This window comes from Eucyclogobius newberryi, unplaced genomic scaffold (genome assembly GCF_026437365.1).
Source record: "Eucyclogobius newberryi isolate DKJ021-1_F unplaced genomic scaffold, fEucNew1.0.hap1 SCAF_87, whole genome shotgun sequence".
In the NCBI taxonomy this organism is placed as follows: domain Eukaryota; kingdom Metazoa; phylum Chordata; class Actinopteri; order Gobiiformes; family Gobiidae; genus Eucyclogobius; species Eucyclogobius newberryi.
Genome location: NW_027316529.1, coordinates 136,575 through 157,760, shown reverse-complemented (window position 1 = coordinate 157,760; position 21,186 = coordinate 136,575). Strand labels below are relative to the sequence as shown.

Genomic DNA, 21,186 nt, shown 5'->3' with positions numbered 1-21,186 from the left:
GAGTACAGCAGCCACTTTGATAGGAATATCTGGATTCAGTGGAGTTCAACAGGAGCATTGACTTGTTTTTTTCAGTAAGTTCTACTTGTTGTGACCACCATTTAAGACATTGTGAAGCAAACACATTAAGACGACCTCAACTTGAGCCACTGTTGGCTTCTGCAATCATAAGTGCTTCTCTTTGGGGTTGTCTTGGTTGTGACTTTGGCCTCAATAACTGCAAGTATCTCAAGTTTTGAAAAATACCATGAAGTTTTCACTCTACCTGGTCATTCACATTACCCTGGCACAAGCACTGACTTGACTTTTGAATGCAGTAAGTGCTACTTGTTGGGGTAGTGTTGATGTCTTTGTCTGCATGCACTTTGAAATTACGTTCTGGAAAAGTTTGTTTAAACACCAGTTTCAGAGAGTCATTCTTATTTCCCTAACATGAGCATTGACTTGTCAATGAAATTCAGTAAGTGCTTTTTGTTGGGGGGCAGTTCCATATGACAAAAGCCTCCATTGGTAATGCAAAAGAAAAAGTCCTTGCTCCAAGATTACTTCAAATGGAACCACTTGTGCTTCTTCATGCTCATAAGTGCTCCTCTTTGGGGTTTTCTTGTCAGCAACTTGTTCACGAATAGGAACTGTACGGCCAATATCAGGACTCCTGTGCCAAATGTAAGTCAAAAGTAGAGCTCAACCACAGCCATGATCTGTCTGCATTTTATAGAAAGTGCTTCATAGTTGGGGTGTTGTTCTGGCTTCACTATTTAGCATTGCACAATAGAATATATCAGCTTGTTTTCTCAGTAATATCACTCTGTCTCTAGACACTGACTCTTGGGCAGTGATGCTGGCTTTAAAATCGAAATACAAGAATTGTTTCTTTTTCAGTAATAAACTAAACTGAACTTTTACTTTGATCAATGTCCATGATATTGTATGGCTCTTGGCTCCATAAACACTGTTGTTGATGGCTTGCATGTAAATTGACACTCGTTGAAAAAAGAGGGTGGGACCATGGCACACATTGGTTTGCAGTTTACAGTCAACTCAAGACAGTTCTAGGTTCCACCGAGATTTGAACTCGAATCACTGGATTCAAAGCCCAGAGTGCTAACCATTACACCATGCAACCATACAATGCAATACCGCCATGTAGGGTTGAATTTGATGAGGGTTGGTGATCAATCTGATATGATATATCACATGCAGTGTTTTTGATGTAGGGGAACCACAGGAAGTTCTTTTCGCATTAGGCAAGTCCAAATTCTGTCTACATGCCGGCATGAGTCATTAAAATTGTATGGTCTAGTATTGTGTTTAATGTCTTACAATAATTACATAGTAATACAACCACCTGAACAGGGACTTGAACCCTGGACCCTCAGATTAAAAGTCTGATGCTCTACCGACTGAGCTATCCAGGCTCTGAGTGAGACAGAGCCAAATGGAGCCTGGATCATTTCATAGCTGTGCATAACCTTTTTTGGGAACAGTGTTCTTTTAGCAGCAAATAAACTGGATCCAGAGTCTGACTCCCATGAGGCCTTGCATCTTTACAATGTCAATGACAATGTAATCCTTCAATGGGTACCAAAGACAGTTGCAAAAATGATTTTGAAGTTTCACAATGATTCAACTTGTTTGGCTGATCACTGGCTATGTATTTGATGTCTCTTGTTGGTCTGCATCGATAACTTTGTTGACGGCTTGTATGTAAATTGACTACACATTGAAGGCCCATTTGCAGAATGGCCATTACCACAGTCGTTGAAACCCTGAAAAGAAGGTGGGGCTATGGCATACGGTACTTATACTGGTCACATACCTTAGCCAGCACAACTCACCAGAGACGGCCAAGAAGACATCGGAAGAAGATCTGGAGTACAGCAGCCACTTTGATAGGAATATCTGGATTCAGTGGAGTTCAACAGGAGCTTTGACTTGTTTTTTTCAGTAAGTTCTACTTGTTGTGACCACCATTTAAGACATTGTGAAGCAAACACATTAAGACGACCTCAACTTGAGCCACTGTTGGCTTCTGCAATCATAAGTGCTTCTCTTTGGGGTTGTCTTGGTTGTGACTTTGGCCTCAATAACTGCAAGTATCTCAAGTTTTGAAAAATACCATGAAGTTTTCACTCTACCTGGTCATTCACATTACCCTGGCACAAGCACTGACTTGACTTTTGAATGCAGTAAGTGCTACTTGTTGGGGTAGTGTTGATGTCTTTGTCTGCATGCACTTTGAAATTACGTTCTGGAAAAGTTTGTTTAAACACCAGTTTCAGAGAGTCATTCTTATTTCCCTAACATGAGCATTGACTTGTCAATGAAATTCAGTAAGTGCTTTTTGTTGGGGGGCAGTTCCATATGACAAAAGCCTCCATTGGTAATGCAAAAGAAAAAGTCCTTGCTCCAAGATTACTTCAAATGGAACCACTTGTGCTTCTTCATGCTCATAAGTGCTCCTCTTTGGGGTTTTCTTGTCAGCAACTTGTTCACGAATAGGAACTGTACGGCCAATATCAGGACTCCTGTGCCAAATGTAAGTCAAAAGTAGAGCTCAACCACAGCCATGATCTGTCTGCATTTTATAGAAAGTGCTTCATAGTTGGGGTGTTGTTCTGGCTTCACTATTTAGCATTGCACAATAGAATATATCAGCTTGTTTTCTCAGTAATATCACTCTGTCTCTAGACACTGACTCTTGGGCAGTGATGCTGGCTTTAAAATCGAAATACAAGAATTGTTTCTTTTTCAGTAATAAACTAAACTGAACTTTTACTTTGATCAATGTCCATGATATTGTATGGCTCTTGGCTCCATAAACACTGTTGTTGATGGCTTGCATGTAAATTGACACTCGTTGAAAAAAGAGGGTGGGACCATGGCACACATTGGTTTGCAGTTTACAGTCAACTCAAGACAGTTCTAGGTTCCACCGAGATTTGAACTCGAATCACTGGATTTAAAGCCCAGAGTGCTAACCATTACACCATGCAACCATACAATGCAATACCGCCATGTAGGGTTGAATTTGATGAGGGTTGGTGATCAATCTGATATGATATATCACATGCAGTGTTTTTGATGTAGGGGAACCACAGGAAGTTCTTTTCGCATTAGGCAAGTCCAAATTCTGTCTACATGCCGGCATGAGTCATTAAAATTGTATGGTCTAGTATTGTGTTTAATGTCTTACAATAATTACATAGTAATACAACCACCTGAACAGGGACTTGAACCCTGGACCCTCAGATTAAAAGTCTGATGCTCTACCGACTGAGCTATCCAGGCTCTGAGTGAGACAGAGCCAAATGGAGCCTGGATCATTTCATAGCTGTGCATAACCTTTTTTGGGAACAGTGTTCTTTTAGCAGCAAATAAACTGGATCCAGAGTCTGACTCCCATGAGGCCTTGCATCTTTACAATGTCAATGACAATGTAATCCTTCAATGGGTACCAAAGACAGTTGCAAAAATGATTTTGAAGTTTCACAATGATTCAACTTGTTTGGCTGATCACTGGCTATGTATTTTATGTCTCTTGTTGGTCTGCATCGATAACTTTGTTGACGGCTTGTATGTAAATTGACTACACATTGAAGGCCCATTTGCAGAATGGCCATTACCACAGTCGTTGAAACCCTGAAAAGAAGGTGGGGCTATGGCATACAGTACTTATACTGGTCACATACCTTAGCCAGCACAACTCACCAGAGACGGCCAAGAAGACATCGGAAGAAGATCTGGAGTACAGCAGCCACTTTGATAGGAATATCTGGATTCAGTGGAGTTCAACAGGAGCATTGACTTGTTTTTTCAGTAAGTTCTACTTGTTGTGACCACCATTTAAGACATTGTGAAGCAAACACATTAAGACGACCTCAACTTGAGCCACTGTTGGCTTCTGCAATCATAAGTGCTTCTCTTTGGGGTTGTCTTGGTTGTGACTTTGGCCTCAATAACTGCAAGTATCTCAAGTTTTGAAAAATACCATGAAGTTTTCACTCTACCTGGTCATTCACATTACCCTGGCACAAGCACTGACTTGACTTTTGAATGCAGTAAGTGCTACTTGTTGGGGTAGTGTTGATGTCTTTGTCTGCATGCACTTTGAAATTACGTTCTGGAAAAGTTTGTTTAAACACCAGTTTCAGAGAGTCATTCTTATTTCCCTAACATGAGCATTGACTTGTCAATGAAATTCAGTAAGTGCTTTTTGTTGGGGGGCAGTTCCATATGACAAAAGCCTCCATTGGTAATGCAAAAGAAAAAGTCCTTGCTCCAAGATTACTTCAAATGGAACCACTTGTGCTTCTTCATGCTCATAAGTGCTCCTCTTTGGGGTTTTCTTGTCAGCAACTTGTTCACCAATAGGAACTGTACGGCCAATATCAGGACTCCTGTGCCAAATGTAAGTCAAAAGTAGAGCTCAACCACAGCCATGATCTGTCTGCATTTTATAGAAAGTGCTTCATAGTTGGGGTGTTGTTCTGGCTTCACTATTTAGCATTGCACAATAGAATATATCAGCTTGTTTTCTCAGTAATATCACTCTGTCTCTAGACACTGACTCTTGGGCAGTGATGCTGGCTTTAAAATCGAAATACAAGAATTGTTTCTTTTTCAGTAATAAACTAAACTGAACTTTTACTTTGATCAATGTCCATGATATTGTATGGCTCTTGGCTCCATAAACACTGTTGTTGATGGCTTGCATGTAAATTGACACTCGTTGAAAAAAGAGGGTGGGACCATGGCACACATTGGTTTGCAGTTTACAGTCAACTCAAGACAGTTCTAGGTTCCACCGAGATTTGAACTCGAATCACTGGATTCAAAGCCCAGAGTGCTAACCATTACACCATGGAACCATACAATGCAATACCGCCATGTAGGGTTGAATTTGATGAGGGTTGGTGATCAATCTGATATGATATATCACATGCAGTGTTTTTGATGTAGGGGAACCACAGGAAGTTCTTTTCGCATTAGGCAAGTCCAAATTCTGTCTACATGCCGGCATGAGTCATTAAAATTGTATGGTCTAGTATTGTGTTTAATGTCTTACAATAATTACATAGTAATACAACCACCTGAACAGGGACTTGAACCCTGGACCCTCAGATTAAAAGTCTGATGCTCTACCGACTGAGCTATCCAGGCTCTGAGTGAGACAGAGCCAAATGGAGCCTGAATCATTTCATAGCTGTGCATAACCTTTTTTGGGAACAGTGTTCTTTTAGCAGCAAATAAACTGGATCCAGAGTCTGACTCCCATGAGGCCTTGCATCTTTACAATGTCAATGACAATGTAATCCTTCAATGGGTACCAAAGACAGTTGCAAAAATTATTTTGAAGTTTCACAATGATTCAACTTGTTTGGCTGATCACTGGCTATGTATTTTATGTCTCTTGTTGGTCTGCATCGATAACTTTGTTGACGGCTTGTATGTAAATTGACTACACATTGAAGGCCCATTTGCAGAATGGCCATTACCACAGTCGTTGAAACCCTGAAAAGAAGGTGGGGCTATGGCATACGGTACTTATACTGGTCACATACCTTAGCCAGCACAACTCACCAGAGACGGCCAAGAAGACATCGGAAGAAGATCTGGAGTACAGCAGCCACTTTGATAGGAATATCTGGATTCAGTGGAGTTCAACAGGAGCATTGACTTGTTTTTTTCAGTAAGTTCTACTTGTTGTGACCACCATTTAAGACATTGTGAAGCAAACACATTAAGACGACCTCAACTTGAGCCACTGTTGGCTTCTGCAATCATAAGTGCTTCTCTTTGGGGTTGTCTTGGTTGTGACTTTGGCCTCAATAACTGCAAGTATCTCAAGTTTTGAAAAATACCATGAAGTTTTCACTCTACCTGGTCATTCACATTACCCTGGCACAAGCACTGACTTGACTTTTGAATGCAGTAAGTGCTACTTGTTGGGGTAGTGTTGATGTCTTTGTCTGCATGCACTTTGAAATTACGTTCTGGAAAAGTTTGTTTAAACACCAGTTTCAGAGAGTCATTCTTATTTCCCTAACATGAGCATTGACTTGGCAATGAAATTCAGTAAGTGCTTTTTGTTGGGGGGCAGTTCCATATGACAAAAGCCTCCATTGGTAATGCAAAAGAAAAAGTCCTTGCTCCAAGATTACTTCAAATGGAACCACTTGTGCTTCTTCATGCTCATAAGTGCTCCTCTTTGGGGTTTTCTTGTCAGCAACTTGTTCACGAATAGGAACTGTACGGCCGATATCAGGACTCCTGTGCCAAATGTAAGTCAAAAGTAGAGCTCAACCACAGCCATGATCTGTCTGCATTTTATAGAAAGTGCTTCATAGTTGGGGTGTTGTTCTGGCTTCACTATTTAGCATTGCACAATAGAATATATCAGCTTGTTTTCTCAGTAATATCACTCTGTCTCTAGACACTGACTCTTGGGCAGTGATGCTGGCTTTAAAATCGAAATACAAGAATTGTTTCTTTTTCAGTAATAAACTAAACTGAACTTTTACTTTGATCAATGTCCATGATATTGTATGGCTCTTGGCTCCATAAACACTGTTGTTGATGGCTTGCATGTAAATTGACACTCGTTGAAAAAAGAGGGTGGGACCATGGCACACATTGGTTTGCAGTTTACAGTCAACTCAAGACAGTTCTAGGTTCCACCGAGATTTGAACTCGAATCACTGGATTCAAAGCCCAGAGTGCTAACCATTACACCATGGAACCATACAATGCAATACCGCCATGTAGGGTTGAATTTGATGAGGGTTGGTGATCAATCTGATATGATATATCACATGCAGTGTTTTTGATGTAGGGGAACCACAGGAAGTTCTTTTCGCATTAGGCAAGTCCAAATTCTGTCTACATGCCGGCATGAGTCATTAAAATTGTATGGTCTAGTATTGTGTTTAATGTCTTACAATAATTACATAGTAATACAACCACCTGAACAGGGACTTGAACCCTGGACCCTCAGATTAAAAGTCTGATGCTCTACCGACTGAGCTATCCAGGCTCTGAGTGAGACAGAGCCAAATGGAGCCTGAATCATTTCATAGCTGTGCATAACCTTTTTTGGGAACAGTGTTCTTTTAGCAGCAAATAAACTGGATCCAGAGTCTGACTCCCATGAGGCCTTGCATCTTTACAATGTCAATGACAATGTAATCCTTCAATGGGTACCAAAGACAGTTGCAAAAATTATTTTGAAGTTTCACAATGATTCAACTTGTTTGGCTGATCACTGGCTATGTATTTTATGTCTCTTGTTGGTCTGCATCGATAACTTTGTTGACGGCTTGTATGTAAATTGACTACACATTGAAGGCCCATTTGCAGAATGGCCATTACCACAGTCGTTGAAACCCTGAAAAGAAGGTGGGGCTATGGCATACGGTACTTATACTGGTCACATACCTTAGCCAGCACAACTCACCAGAGACGGCCAAGAAGACATCGGAAGAAGATCTGGAGTACAGCAGCCACTTTGATAGGAATATCTGGATTCAGTGGAGTTCAACAGGAGCATTGACTTGTTTTTTTCAGTAAGTTCTACTTGTTGTGACCACCATTTAAGACATTGTGAAGCAAACACATTAAGACGACCTCAACTTGAGCCACTGTTGGCTTCTGCAATCATAAGTGCTTCTCTTTGGGGTTGTCTTGGTTGTGACTTTGGCCTCAATAACTGCAAGTATCTCAAGTTTTGAAAAATACCATGAAGTTTTCACTCTACCTGGTCATTCACATTACCCTGGCACAAGCACTGACTTGACTTTTGAATGCAGTAAGTGCTACTTGTTGGGGTAGTGTTGATGTCTTTGTCTGCATGCACTTTGAAATTACGTTCTGGAAAAGTTTGTTTAAACACCAGTTTCAGAGAGTCATTCTTATTTCCCTAACATGAGCATTGACTTGTCAATGAAATTCAGTAAGTGCTTTTTGTTGGGGGGCAGTTCCATATGACAAAAGCCTCCATTGGTAATGCAAAAGAAAAAGTCCTTGCTCCAAGATTACTTCAAATGGAACCACTTGTGCTTCTTCATGCTCATAAGTGCTCCTCTTTGGGGTTTTCTTGTCAGCAACTTGTTCACGAATAGGAACTGTACGGCCAATATCAGGACTCCTGTGCCAAATGTAAGTCAAAAGTAGAGCTCAACCACAGCCATGATCTGTCTGCATTTTATAGAAAGTGCTTCATAGTTGGGGTGTTGTTCTGGCTTCACTATTTAGCATTGCACAATAGAATATATCAGCTTGTTTTCTCAGTAATATCACTCTGTCTCTAGACACTGACTCTTGGGCAGTGATGCTGGCTTTAAAATCGAAATACAAGAATTGTTTCTTTTTCAGTAATAAACTAAACTGAACTTTTACTTTGATCAATGTCCATGATATTGTATGGCTCTTGGCTCCATTTGTTGATGGCTTGCATGTAAATTGACACTCGTTGAAAAAAGAGGGTGGGACCATGGCACACATTGGTTTGCAGTTTACAGTCAACTCAAGACAGTTCTAGGTTCCACCGAGATTTGAACTCGAATCACTGGATTCAAAGCCCAGAGTGCTAACCATTACACCATGGAACCATACAATGCAATACCGCCATGTAGGGTTGAATTTGATGAGGGTTGGTGATCAATCTGATATGATATATCACATGCAGTGTTTTTGATGTAGGGGAACCACAGGAAGTTCTTTTCGCATTAGGCAAGTCCAAATTCTGTCTACATGCCGGCATGAGTCATTAAAATTGTATGGTCTAGTATTGTGTTTAATGTCTTACAATAATTACATAGTAATACAACCACCTGAACAGGGACTTGAACCCTGGACCCTCAGATTAAAAGTCTGATGCTCTACCGACTGAGCTATCCAGGCTCTGAGTGAGACAGAGCCAAATGGAGCCTGAATCATTTCATAGCTGTGCATAACCTTTTTTGGGAACAGTGTTCTTTTAGCAGCAAATAAACTGGATCCAGAGTCTGACTCCCATGAGGCCTTGCATCTTTACAATGTCAATGACAATGTAATCCTTCAATGGGTACCAAAGACAGTTGCAAAAATGATTTTGAAGTTTCACAATGATTCAACTTGTTTGGCTGATCACTGGCTATGTATTTTATGTCTCTTGTTGGTCTGCATCGATAACTTTGTTGACGGCTTGTATGTAAATTGACTACACATTGAAGGCCCATTTGCAGAATGGCCATTACCACAGTCGTTGAAACCCTGAAAAGAAGGTGGGGCTATGGCATACGGTACTTATACTGGTCACATACCTTAGCCAGCACAACTCACCAGAGACGGCCAAGAAGACATCGGAAGAAGATCTGGAGTACAGCAGCCACTTTGATAGGAATATCTGGATTCAGTGGAGTTCAACAGGAGCATTGACTTGTTTTTTTCAGTAAGTTCTACTTGTTGTGACCACCATTTAAGACATTGTGAAGCAAACACATTAAGACGACCTCAACTTGAGCCACTGTTGGCTTCTGCAATCATAAGTGCTTCTCTTTGGGGTTGTCTTGGTTGTGACTTTGGCCTCAATAACTGCAAGTATCTCAAGTTTTGAAAAATACCATGAAGTTTTCACTCTACCTGGTCATTCACATTACCCTGGCACAAGCACTGACTTGACTTTTGAATGCAGTAAGTGCTACTTGTTGGGGTAGTGTTGATGTCTTTGTCTGCATGCACTTTGAAATTACGTTCTGGAAAAGTTTGTTTAAACACCAGTTTCAGAGAGTCATTCTTATTTCCCTAACATGAGCATTGACTTGTCAATGAAATTCAGTAAGTGCTTTTTGTTGGGGGGCAGTTCCATATGACAAAAGCCTCCATTGGTAATGCAAAAGAAAAAGTCCTTGCTCCAAGATTACTTCAAATGGAACCACTTGTGCTTCTTCATGCTCATAAGTGCTCCTCTTTGGGGTTTTCTTGTCAGCAACTTGTTCACGAATAGGAACTGTACGGCCAATATCAGGACTCCTGTGCCAAATGTAAGTCAAAAGTAGAGCTCAACCACAGCCATGATCTGTCTGCATTTTATAGAAAGTGCTTCATAGTTGGGGTGTTGTTCTGGCTTCACTATTTAGCATTGCACAATAGAATATATCAGCTTGTTTTCTCAGTAATATCACTCTGTCTCTAGACACTGACTCTTGGGCAGTGATGCTGGCTTTAAAATCGAAATACAAGAATTGTTTCTTTTTCAGTAATAAACTAAACTGAACTTTTACTTTGATCAATGTCCATGATATTGTATGGCTCTTGGCTCCATTTGTTGATGGCTTGCATGTAAATTGACACTCGTTGAAAAAAGAGGGTGGGACCATGGCACACATTGGTTTGCAGTTTACAGTCAACTCAAGACAGTTCTAGGTTCCACCGAGATTTGAACTCGAATCACTGGATTCAAAGCCCAGAGTGCTAACCATTACACCATGGAACCATACAATGCAATACCGCCATGTAGGGTTGAATTTGATGAGGGTTGGTGATCAATCTGATATGATATATCACATGCAGTGTTTTTGATGTAGGGGAACCACAGGAAGTTCTTTTCGCATTAGGCAAGTCCAAATTCTGTCTACATGCCGGCATGAGTCATTAAAATTGTATGGTCTAGTATTGTGTTTAATGTCTTACAATAATTACATAGTAATACAACCACCTGAACAGGGACTTGAACCCTGGACCCTCAGATTAAAAGTCTGATGCTCTACCGACTGAGCTATCCAGGCTCTGAGTGAGACAGAGCCAAATGGAGCCTGGATCATTTCATAGCTGTGCATAACCTTTTTTGGGAACAGTGTTCTTTTAGCAGCAAATAAACTGGATCCAGAGTCTGACTCCCATGAGGCCTTGCATCTTTACAATGTCAATGACAATGTAATCCTTCAATGGGTACCAAAGACAGTTGCAAAAATGATTTTGAAGTTTCACAATGATTCAACTTGTTTGGCTGATCACTGGCTATGTATTTTATGTCTCTTGTTGGTCTGCATCGATAACTTTGTTGACGGCTTGTATGTAAATTGACTACACATTGAAGGCCCATTTGCAGAATGGCCATTACCACAGTCGTTGAAACCCTGAAAAGAAGGTGGGGCTATGGCATACGGTACTTATACTGGTCACATACCTTAGCCAGCACAACTCACCAGAGACGGCCAAGAAGACATCGGAAGAAGATCTGGAGTACAGCAGCCACTTTGATAGGAATATCTGGATTCAGTGGAGTTCAACAGGAGCATTGACTTGTTTTTTTCAGTAAGTTCTACTTGTTGTGACCACCATTTAAGACATTGTGAAGCAAACACATTAAGACGACCTCAACTTGAGCCACTGTTGGCTTCTGCAATCATAAGTGCTTCTCTTTGGGGTTGTCTTGGTTGTGACTTTGGCCTCAATAACTGCAAGTATCTCAAGTTTTGAAAAATACCATGAAGTTTTCACTCTACCTGGTCATTCACATTACCCTGGCACAAGCACTGACTTGACTTTTGAATGCAGTAAGTGCTACTTGTTGGGGTAGTGTTGATGTCTTTGTCTGCATGCACTTTGAAATTACGTTCTGGAAAAGTTTGTTTAAACACCAGTTTCAGAGAGTCATTCTTATTTCCCTAACATGAGCATTGACTTGTCAATGAAATTCAGTAAGTGCTTTTTGTTGGGGGGCAGTTCCATATGACAAAAGCCTCCATTGGTAATGCAAAAGAAAAAGTCCTTGCTCCAAGATTACTTCAAATGGAACCACTTGTGCTTCTTCATGCTCATAAGTGCTCCTCTTTGGGGTTTTCTTGTCAGCAACTTGTTCACGAATAGGAACTGTACGGCCAATATCAGGACTCCTGTGCCAAATGTAAGTCAAAAGTAGAGCTCAACCACAGCCATGATCTGTCTGCATTTTATAGAAAGTGCTTCATAGTTGGGGTGTTGTTCTGGCTTCACTATTTAGCATTGCACAATAGAATATATCAGCTTGTTTTCTCAGTAATATCACTCTGTCTCTAGACACTGACTCTTGGGCAGTGATGCTGGCTTTAAAATCGAAATACAAGAATTGTTTCTTTTTCAGTAATAAACTAAACTGAACTTTTACTTTGATCAATGTCCATGATATTGTATGGCTCTTGGCTCCATAAACACTGTTGTTGATGGCTTGCATGTAAATTGACACTCGTTGAAAAAAGAGGGTGGGACCATGGCACACATTGGTTTGCAGTTTACAGTCAACTCAAGACAGTTCTAGGTTCCACCGAGATTTGAACTCGAATCACTGGATTCAAAGCCCGGAGTGCTAACCATTACACCATGGAACCATACAATGCAATACCGCCATGTAGGGTTGAATTTGATGAGGGTTGGTGATCAATCTGATATGATATATCACATGCAGTGTTTTTGATGTAGGGGAACCACAGGAAGTTCTTTTCGCATTAGGCAAGTCCAAATTCTGTCTACATGCCGGCATGAGTCATTAAAATTGTATGGTCTAGTATTGTGTTTAATGTCTTACAATAATTACATAGTAATACAACCACCTGAACAGGGACTTGAACCCTGGACCCTCAGATTAAAAGTCTGATGCTCTACCGACTGAGCTATCCAGGCTCTGAGTGAGACAGAGCCAAATGGAGCCTGGATCATTTCATAGCTGTGCATAACCTTTTTTGGGAACAGTGTTCTTTTAGCAGCAAATAAACTGGATCCAGAGTCTGACTCCCATGAGGCCTTGCATCTTTACAATGTCAATGACAATGTAATCCTTCAATGGGTACCAAAGACAGTTGCAAAAATGATTTTGAAGTTTCACAATGATTCAACTTGTTTGGCTGATCACTGGCTATGTATTTGATGTCTCTTGTTGGTCTGCATCGATAACTTTGTTGACGGCTTGTATGTAAATTGACTACACATTGAAGGCCCATTTGCAGAATGGCCATTACCACAGTCGTTGAAACCCTGAAAAGAAGGTGGGGCTATGGCATACGGTACTTATACTGGTCACATACCTTAGCCAGCACAACTCACCAGAGACGGCCAAGAAGACATCGGAAGAAGATCTGGAGTACAGCAGCCACTTTGAAAGGAATATCTGGATTCAGTGGAGTTCAACAGGAGCATTGACTTGTTTTTTTCAGTAAGTTCTACTTGTTGTGACCACCATTTAAGACATTGTGAAGCAAACACATTAAGACGACCTCAACTTGAGCCACTGTTGGCTTCTGCAATCATAAGTGCTTCTCTTTGGGGTTGTCTTGGTTGTGACTTTGGCCTCAATAACTGCAAGTATCTCAAGTTTTGAAAAATACCATGAAGTTTTCACTCTACCTGGTCATTCACATTACCCTGGCACAAGCACTGACTTGACTTTTGAATGCAGTAAGTGCTACTTGTTGGGGTAGTGTTGATGTCTTTGTCTGCATGCACTTTGAAATTACGTTCTGGAAAAGTTTGTTTAAACACCAGTTTCAGAGAGTCATTCTTATTTCCCTAACATGAGCATTGACTTGTCAATGAAATTCAGTAAGTGCTTTTTGTTGGGGGGCAGTTCCATATGACAAAAGCCTCCATTGGTAATGCAAAAGAAAAAGTCCTTGCTCCAAGATTACTTCAAATGGAACCACTTGTGCTTCTTCATGCTCATAAGTGCTCCTCTTTGGGGTTTTCTTGTCAGCAACTTGTTCACGAATAGGAACTGTACGGCCAATATCAGGACTCCTGTGCCAAATGTAAGTCAAAAGTAGAGCTCAACCACAGCCATGATCTGTCTGCATTTTATAGAAAGTGCTTCATAGTTGGGGTGTTGTTCTGGCTTCACTATTTAGCATTGCACAATAGAATATATCAGCTTGTTTTCTCAGTAATATCACTCTGTCTCTAGACACTGACTCTTGGGCAGTGATGCTGGCTTTAAAATCGAAATACAAGAATTGTTTCTTTTTCAGTAATAAACTAAACTGAACTTTTACTTTGATCAATGTCCATGATATTGTATGGCTCTTGGCTCCATTTGTTGATGGCTTGCATGTAAATTGACACTCGTTGAAAAAAGAGGGTGGGACCATGGCACACATTGGTTTGCAGTTTACAGTCAACTCAAGACAGTTCTAGGTTCCACCGAGATTTGAACTCGAATCACTGGATTCAAAGCCCAGAGTGCTAACCATTACACCATGGAACCATACAATGCAATACCGCCATGTAGGGTTGAATTTGATGAGGGTTGGTGATCAATCTGATATGATATATCACATGCAGTGTTTTTGATGTAGGGGAACCACAGGAAGTTCTTTTCGCATTAGGCAAGTCCAAATTCTGTCTACATGCCGGCATGAGTCATTAAAATTGTATGGTCTAGTATTGTGTTTAATGTCTTACAATAATTACATAGTAATACAACCACCTGAACAGGGACTTGAACCCTGGACCCTCAGATTAAAAGTCTGATGCTCTACCGACTGAGCTATCCAGGCTCTGAGTGAGACAGAGCCAAATGGAGCCTGGATCATTTCATAGCTGTGCATAACCTTTTTTGGGAACAGTGTTCTTTTAGCAGCAAATAAACTGGATCCAGAGTCTGACTCCCATGAGGCCTTGCATCTTTACAATGTCAATGACAATGTAATCCTTCAATGGGTACCAAAGACAGTTGCAAAAATGATTTTGAAGTTTCACAATGATTCAACTTGTTTGGCTGATCACTGGCTATGTATTTTATGTCTCTTGTTGGTCTGCATCGATAACTTTGTTGACGGCTTGTATGTAAATTGACTACACATTGAAGGCCCATTTGCAGAATGGCCATTACCACAGTCGTTGAAACCCTGAAAAAAAGGTGGGGCTATGGCATACGGTACTTATACTGGTCACATACCTTAGCCAGCACAACTCACCAGAGACGGCCAAGAAGACATCGGAAGAAGATCTGGAGTACAGCAGCCACTTTGATAGGAATATCTGGATTCAGTGGAGTTCAACAGGAGCATTGACTTGTTTTTTTCAGTAAGTTCTACTTGTTGTGACCACCATTTAAGACATTGTGAAGCAAACACATTAAGACGACCTCAACTTGAGCCACTGTTGGCTTCTGCAATCATAAGTGCTTCTCTTTGGGGTTGTCTTGGTTGTGACTTTGGCCTCAATAACTGCAAGTATCTCAAGTTTTGAAAAATACCATGAAGTTTTCACTCTACCTGGTCATTCACATTACCCTGGCACAAGCACTGACTTGACTTTTGAATGCAGTAAGTGCTACTTGTTGGGGTAGTGTTGATGTCTTTGTCTGCATGCACTTTGAAATTACGTTCTGGAAAAGTTTGTTTAAACACCAGTTTCAGAGAGTCATTCTTATTTCCCTAACATGAGCATTGACTTGTCAATGAAATTCAGTAAGTGCTTTTTGTTGGGGGGCAGTTCCATATGACAAAAGCCTCCATTGGTAATGCAAAAGAAAAAGTCCTTGCTCCAAGATTACTTCAAATGGAACCACTTGTGCTTCTTCATGCTCATAAGTGCTCCTCTTTGGGGTTTTCTTGTCAGCAACTTGTTCACGAATAGGAACTGTACGGCCGATATCAGGACTCCTGTGCCAAATGTAAGTCAAAAGTAGAGCTCAACCACAGCCATGATCTGTCTGCATTTTATAGAAAGTGCTTCATAGTTGGGGTGTTGTTCTGGCTTCACTATTTAGCATTGCACAATAGAATATATCAGCTTGTTTTCTCAGTAATATCACTCTGTCTCTAGACACTGACTCTTGGGCAGTGATGCTGGCTTTAAAATCGAAATACAAGAATTGTTTCTTTTTCAGTAATAAACTAAACTGAACTTTTACTTTGATCAATGTCCATGATATTGTATGGCTCTTGGCTCCATAAACACTGTTGTTGATGGCTTGCATGTAAATTGACACTCGTTGAAAAAAGAGGGTGGGACCATGGCACACATTGGTTTGCAGTTTACAGTCAACTCAAGACAGTTCTAGGTTCCACCGAGATTTGAACTCGAATCACTGGATTCAAAGCCCAGAGTGCTAACCATTACACCATGGAACCATACAATGCAATACTGCCATGTAGGGTTGAATTTGATGAGGGTTGGTGATCAATCTGATATGATATATCACATGCAGTGTTTTTGATGTAGGGGAACCACAGGAAGTTCTTTTCGCATTAGGCAAGTCCAAATTCTGTCTACATGCCGGCATGAGTCATTAAAATTGTATGGTCTAGTATTGTGTTTAATGTCTTACAATAATTACATAGTAATACAACCACCTGAACAGGGACTTGAACCCTGGACCCTCAGATTAAAAGTCTGATGCTCTACCGACTGAGCTATCCAGGCTCTGAGTGAGACAGAGCCAAATGGAGCCTGGATCATTTCATAGCTGTGCATAACCTTTTTTGGGAACAGTGTTCTTTTAGCAGCAAATAAACTGGATCCAGAGTCTGACTCCCATGAGGCCTTGCATCTTTACAATGTCAATGACAATGTAATCCTTCAATGGGTACCAAAGACAGTTGCAAAAATGATTTTGAAGTTTCACAATGATTCAACTTGTTTGGCTGATCACTGGCTATGTATTTTATGTCTCTTGTTGGTCTGCATCGATAACTTTGTTGACGGCTTGTATGTAAATTGACTACACATTGAAGGCCCATTTGCAGAATGGCCATTACCACAGTCGTTGAAACCCTGAAAAGAAGGTGGGGCTATGGCATACGGTACTTATACTGGTCACATACCTTAGCCAGCACAACTCACCAGAGACGGCCAAGAAGACATCGGAAGAAGATCTGGAGTACAGCAGCCACTTTGATAGGAATATCTGGATTCAGTGGAGTTCAACAGGAGCATTGACTTGTTTTTTTCAGTAAGTTCTACTTGTTGTGACCACCATTTAAGACATTGTGAAGCAAACACATTAAGACGACCTCAACTTGAGCCACTGTTGGCTTCTGCAATCATAAGTGCTTCTCTTTGGGGTTGTCTTGGTTGTGACTTTGGCCTCAATAACTGCAAGTATCTCAAGTTTTGAAAAATACCATGAAGTTTTCACTCTACCTGGTCATTCACATTACCCTGGCACAAGCACTGACTTGACTTTTGAATGCAGTAAGTGCTACTTGTTGGGGTAGTGTTGATGTCTTTGTCTGCATGCACTTTGAAATTACGTTCTGGAAAAGTTTGTTTAAACACCAGTTTCAGAGAGTCATTCTTATTTCCCTAACATGAGCATTGACTTGTCAATGAAATTCAGTAAGTGCTTTTTGTTGGGGGGCAGTTCCATATGACAAAAGCCTCCATTGGTAATGCAAAAGAAAAAGTCCTTGCTCCAAGATTACTTCAAATGGAACCACTTGTGCTTCTTCATGCTCATAAGTGCTCCTCTTTGGGGTTTTCTTGTCAGCAACTTGTTCACGAATAGGAACTGTACGGCCAATATCAGGACTCCTGTGCCAAATGTAAGTCAAAAGTAGAGCTCAACCACAGCCATGATCTGTCTGCATTTTATAGAAAGTGCTTCATAGTTGGGGTGTTGTTCTGGCTTCACTATTTAGCATTGCACAATAGAATATATCAGCTTGTTTTCTCAGTAATATCACTCTGTCTCTAGACACTGACTCTTGGGCAGTGATGCTGGCTTTAAAATCGAAATACAAGAATTGTTTCTTTTTCAGTAATAAACTAAACTGAACTTTTACTTTGATCAATGTCCATGATATTGTATGGCTCTTGGCTGCATAAACACTGTTGTTGACGGCTTGTATGTAAATTGACTACACATTGAAGGCCCATTTGCAGAATGGCCATTACCACAGTCGTTGAAACCCTGAAAAGAAGGTGGGGCTATGGCATACAGTACTTATACTGGTCACATACCTTAGCCAGCACAACTCACCAGAGACGGCCAAGAAGACATCGGAAGAAGATCTGGAGTACAGCAGCCACTTTGATAGGAATATCTGGATTCAGTGGAGTTCAACAGGAGCATTGACTTGTTTTTTTCAGTAAGTTCTACTTGTTGTGACCACCATTTAAGACATTGTGAAGCAAACACATTAAGACGACCTCAACTTGAGCCACTGTTGGCTTCTGCAATCATAAGTGCTTCTCTTTGGGGTTGTCTTGGTTGTGACTTTGGCCTCAATAACTGCAAGTATCTCAAGTTTTGAAAAATACCATGAAGTTTTCACTCTACCTGGTCATTCACATTACCCTGGCACAAGCACTGACTTGACTTTTGAATGCAGTAAGTGCTACTTGTTGGGGTAGTGTTGATGTCTTTGTCTGCATGCACTTTGAAATTACGTTCTGGAAAAGTTTGTTTAAACACCAGTTTCAGAGAGTCATTCTTATTTCCCTAACATGAGCATTGACTTGGCAATGAAATTCAGTAAGTGCTTTTTGTTGGGGGGCAGTTCCATATGACAAAAGCCTCCATTGGTAATGCAAAAGAAAAAGTCCTTGCTCCAAGATTACTTCAAATGGAACCACTTGTGCTTCTTCATGCTCATAAGTGCTCCTCTTTGGGGTTTTCTTGTCAGCAACTTGTTCACGAATAGGAACTGTACGGCCGATATCAGGACTCCTGTGCCAAATGTAAGTCAAAAGTAGAGCTCAACCACAGCCATGATCTGTCTGCATTTTATAGAAAGTGCTTCATAGTTGGGGTGTTGTTCTGGCTTCACTATTTAGCATTGCACAATAGAATATATCAGCTTGTTTTCTCAGTAATATCACTCTGTCTCTAGACACTGACTCTTGGGCAGTGATGCTGGCTTTAAAATCGAAATACAAGAATTGTTTCTTTTTCAGTAATAAACTAAACTGAGCTTTTACTTTGATCAATGTCCATGATATTGTATGGCTCTTGGCTCCATAAACACTGTTGTTGATGGCTTGCATGTAAATTGACACTCGTTGAAAAAAGAGGGTGGGACCATGGCACACATTGGTTTGCAGTTTACAGTCAACTCAAGACAGTTCTAGGTTCCACCGAGATTTGAACTCGAATCACTGGATTCAAAGCCCGGAGTGCTAACCATTAGACCATGGAACCATACAATGCAATACCGCCATGTAGGGTTGAATTTGATGAGGGTTGGTGATCAATCTGATATGATATATCACATGCAGTGTTTTTGATGTAGGGGAACCACAGGAAGTTCTTTTCGCATTAGGCAAGTCCAAATTCTGTCTACATGCCGGCATGAGTCATTAAAATTGTATGGTCTAGTATTGTGTTTAATGTCTTACAATAATTACATAGTAATACAACCACCTGAACAGGGACTTGAACCCTGGACCCTCAGATTAAAAGTCTGATGCTCTACCGACTGAGCTATCCAGGCTCTGAGTGAGACAGAGCCAAATGGAGCCTGGATCATTTCATAGCTGTGCATAACCTTTTTTGGGAACAGTGTTCTTTTAGCAGCAAATAAACTGGATCCAGAGTCTGACTCCCATGAGGCCTTGCATCTTTACAATGTCAATGACAATGTAATCCTTCAATGGGTACCAAAGACAGTTGCAAAAATGATTTTGAAGTTTCACAATGATTCAACTTGTTTGGCTGATCACTGGCTATGTATTTTATGTCTCTTGTTGGTCTGCATCGATAACTTTGTTGACGGCTTGTATGTAAATTGACTACACATTGAAGGCCCATTTGCAGAATGGCCATTACCACAGTCGTTGAAACCCTGAAAAGAAGGTGGGGCTATGGCATACGGTACTTATACTGGTCACATACCTTAGCCAGCACAACTCACCAGAGACGGCCAAGAAGACATCGGAAGAAGATCTGGAGTACAGCAGCCACTTTGATAGGAATATCTGGATTCAGTGGAGTTCAACAGGAGCATTGACTTGTTTTTTTCAGTAAGTTCTACTTGTTGTGACCACCATTTAAGACATTGTGAAGCAAACACATTAAGACGACCTCAACTTGAGCCACTGTTGGCTTCTGCAATCATAAGTGCTTCTCTTTGGGGTTGTCTTGGTTGTGACTTTGGCCTCAATAACTGCAAGTATCTCAAGTTTTGAAAAATACCATGAAGTTTTCACTCTACCTGGTCATTCACATTACCCTGGCACAAGCACTGACTTGACTTTTGAATGCAGTAAGTGCTACTTGTTGGGGTAGTGTTGATGTCTTTGTCTGCATGCACTTTGAAATTACGTTCTGGAAAAGTTTGTTTAAACACCAGTTTCAGAGAGTCATTCTTATTTCCCTAACATGAGCATTGACTTGTCAATGAAATTCAGTAAGTGCTTTTTGTTGGGGGGCAGTTCCATATGACAAAAGCCTCCATTGGTAATGCAAAAGAAAAAGTCCTTGCTCCAAGATTACTTCAAATGGAACCACTTGTGCTTCTTCATGCTCATAAGTGCTCCTCTTTGGGGTTTTCTTGTCAGCAACTTGTTCACGAATAGGAACTGTACGGCCAATATCAGGACTCCTGTGCCAAATGTAAGTCAAAAGTAGAGCTCAACCACAGCCATGATCTGTCTGCATTTTATAGAAAGTGCTTCATAGTTGGGGTGTTGTTCTGGCTTCACTATTTAGCATTGCACAATAGAATATATCAGCTTGTTTTCTCAGTAATATCACTCTGTCTCTAGACACTGACTCTTGGGCAGTGATGCTGGCTTTAAAATCGAAATACAAGAATTGTTTCTTTTTCAGTAATAAACTAAACTGAACTTTTACTTTGATCAATGTCCATGATATTGTATGGCTCTTGGCTCCATAAACACTGTTGTTGATGGCTTGCATGTAAATTGACACTCGTTGAAAAAAGAGGGTGGGACCATGGCACACATTGGTTTGCAGTTTACAGTCAACTCAAGACAGTTCTAGGTTCCACCGAGATTTGAACTCGAATCACTGGATTCAAAGCCCAGAGTGCTAACCATTACACCATGGAACCATACAATGCAATACCGCCATGTAGGGTTGAATTTGATGAGGGTTGGTGATCAATCTGATATGATATATCACATGCAGTGTTTTTGATGTAGGGGAACCACAGGAAGTTCTTTTCGCATTAGGCAAGTCCAAATTCTGTCTACATGCCGGCATGAGTCATTAAAATTGTATGGTCTAGTATTGTGTTTAATGTCTTACAATAATTACATAGTAATACA

The 21,186-nt window shown here is 40.7% G+C and overlaps 11 non-coding genes across 11 annotated transcripts; all 11 read right to left on the bottom strand.

Annotated features, from left to right (window-relative positions):
- Positions 1 to 4,799: 4,799 nt before the first annotated feature.
- On the bottom strand, positions 4,800 to 4,871 carry trnaq-uug (transfer RNA glutamine (anticodon UUG)). The gene has a single exon. It is a non-coding gene; the product is annotated as a tRNA-Gln (tRNA).
- Positions 4,872 to 6,672: 1,801 nt separating this feature from the next.
- On the bottom strand, positions 6,673 to 6,744 carry trnaq-uug (transfer RNA glutamine (anticodon UUG)). Its single transcript has one exon. It is a non-coding gene; the product is annotated as a tRNA-Gln (tRNA).
- A 1,793-nt stretch (positions 6,745 to 8,537) lies between these two features.
- On the bottom strand, positions 8,538 to 8,609 carry trnaq-uug (transfer RNA glutamine (anticodon UUG)). The gene has a single exon. It is a non-coding gene; the product is annotated as a tRNA-Gln (tRNA).
- A 1,793-nt stretch (positions 8,610 to 10,402) lies between these two features.
- Positions 10,403 to 10,474, bottom strand: trnaq-uug (transfer RNA glutamine (anticodon UUG)). Its single transcript has one exon. It is a non-coding gene; the product is annotated as a tRNA-Gln (tRNA).
- Positions 10,475 to 12,566: 2,092 nt separating this feature from the next.
- On the bottom strand, positions 12,567 to 12,639 carry trnak-uuu (transfer RNA lysine (anticodon UUU)). The gene has a single exon. It is a non-coding gene; the product is annotated as a tRNA-Lys (tRNA).
- Positions 12,640 to 14,140: 1,501 nt separating this feature from the next.
- trnaq-uug (transfer RNA glutamine (anticodon UUG)) lies at positions 14,141 to 14,212 on the bottom strand. Its single transcript has one exon. It is a non-coding gene; the product is annotated as a tRNA-Gln (tRNA).
- A 219-nt stretch (positions 14,213 to 14,431) lies between these two features.
- Positions 14,432 to 14,504, bottom strand: trnak-uuu (transfer RNA lysine (anticodon UUU)). Its single transcript has one exon. It is a non-coding gene; the product is annotated as a tRNA-Lys (tRNA).
- A 1,509-nt stretch (positions 14,505 to 16,013) lies between these two features.
- On the bottom strand, positions 16,014 to 16,085 carry trnaq-uug (transfer RNA glutamine (anticodon UUG)). Its single transcript has one exon. It is a non-coding gene; the product is annotated as a tRNA-Gln (tRNA).
- A 219-nt stretch (positions 16,086 to 16,304) lies between these two features.
- On the bottom strand, positions 16,305 to 16,377 carry trnak-uuu (transfer RNA lysine (anticodon UUU)). Its single transcript has one exon. It is a non-coding gene; the product is annotated as a tRNA-Lys (tRNA).
- A 2,938-nt stretch (positions 16,378 to 19,315) lies between these two features.
- Positions 19,316 to 19,388, bottom strand: trnak-uuu (transfer RNA lysine (anticodon UUU)). Its single transcript has one exon. It is a non-coding gene; the product is annotated as a tRNA-Lys (tRNA).
- A 1,509-nt stretch (positions 19,389 to 20,897) lies between these two features.
- trnaq-uug (transfer RNA glutamine (anticodon UUG)) lies at positions 20,898 to 20,969 on the bottom strand. Its single transcript has one exon. It is a non-coding gene; the product is annotated as a tRNA-Gln (tRNA).
- Positions 20,970 to 21,186: the final 217 nt, after the last annotated feature.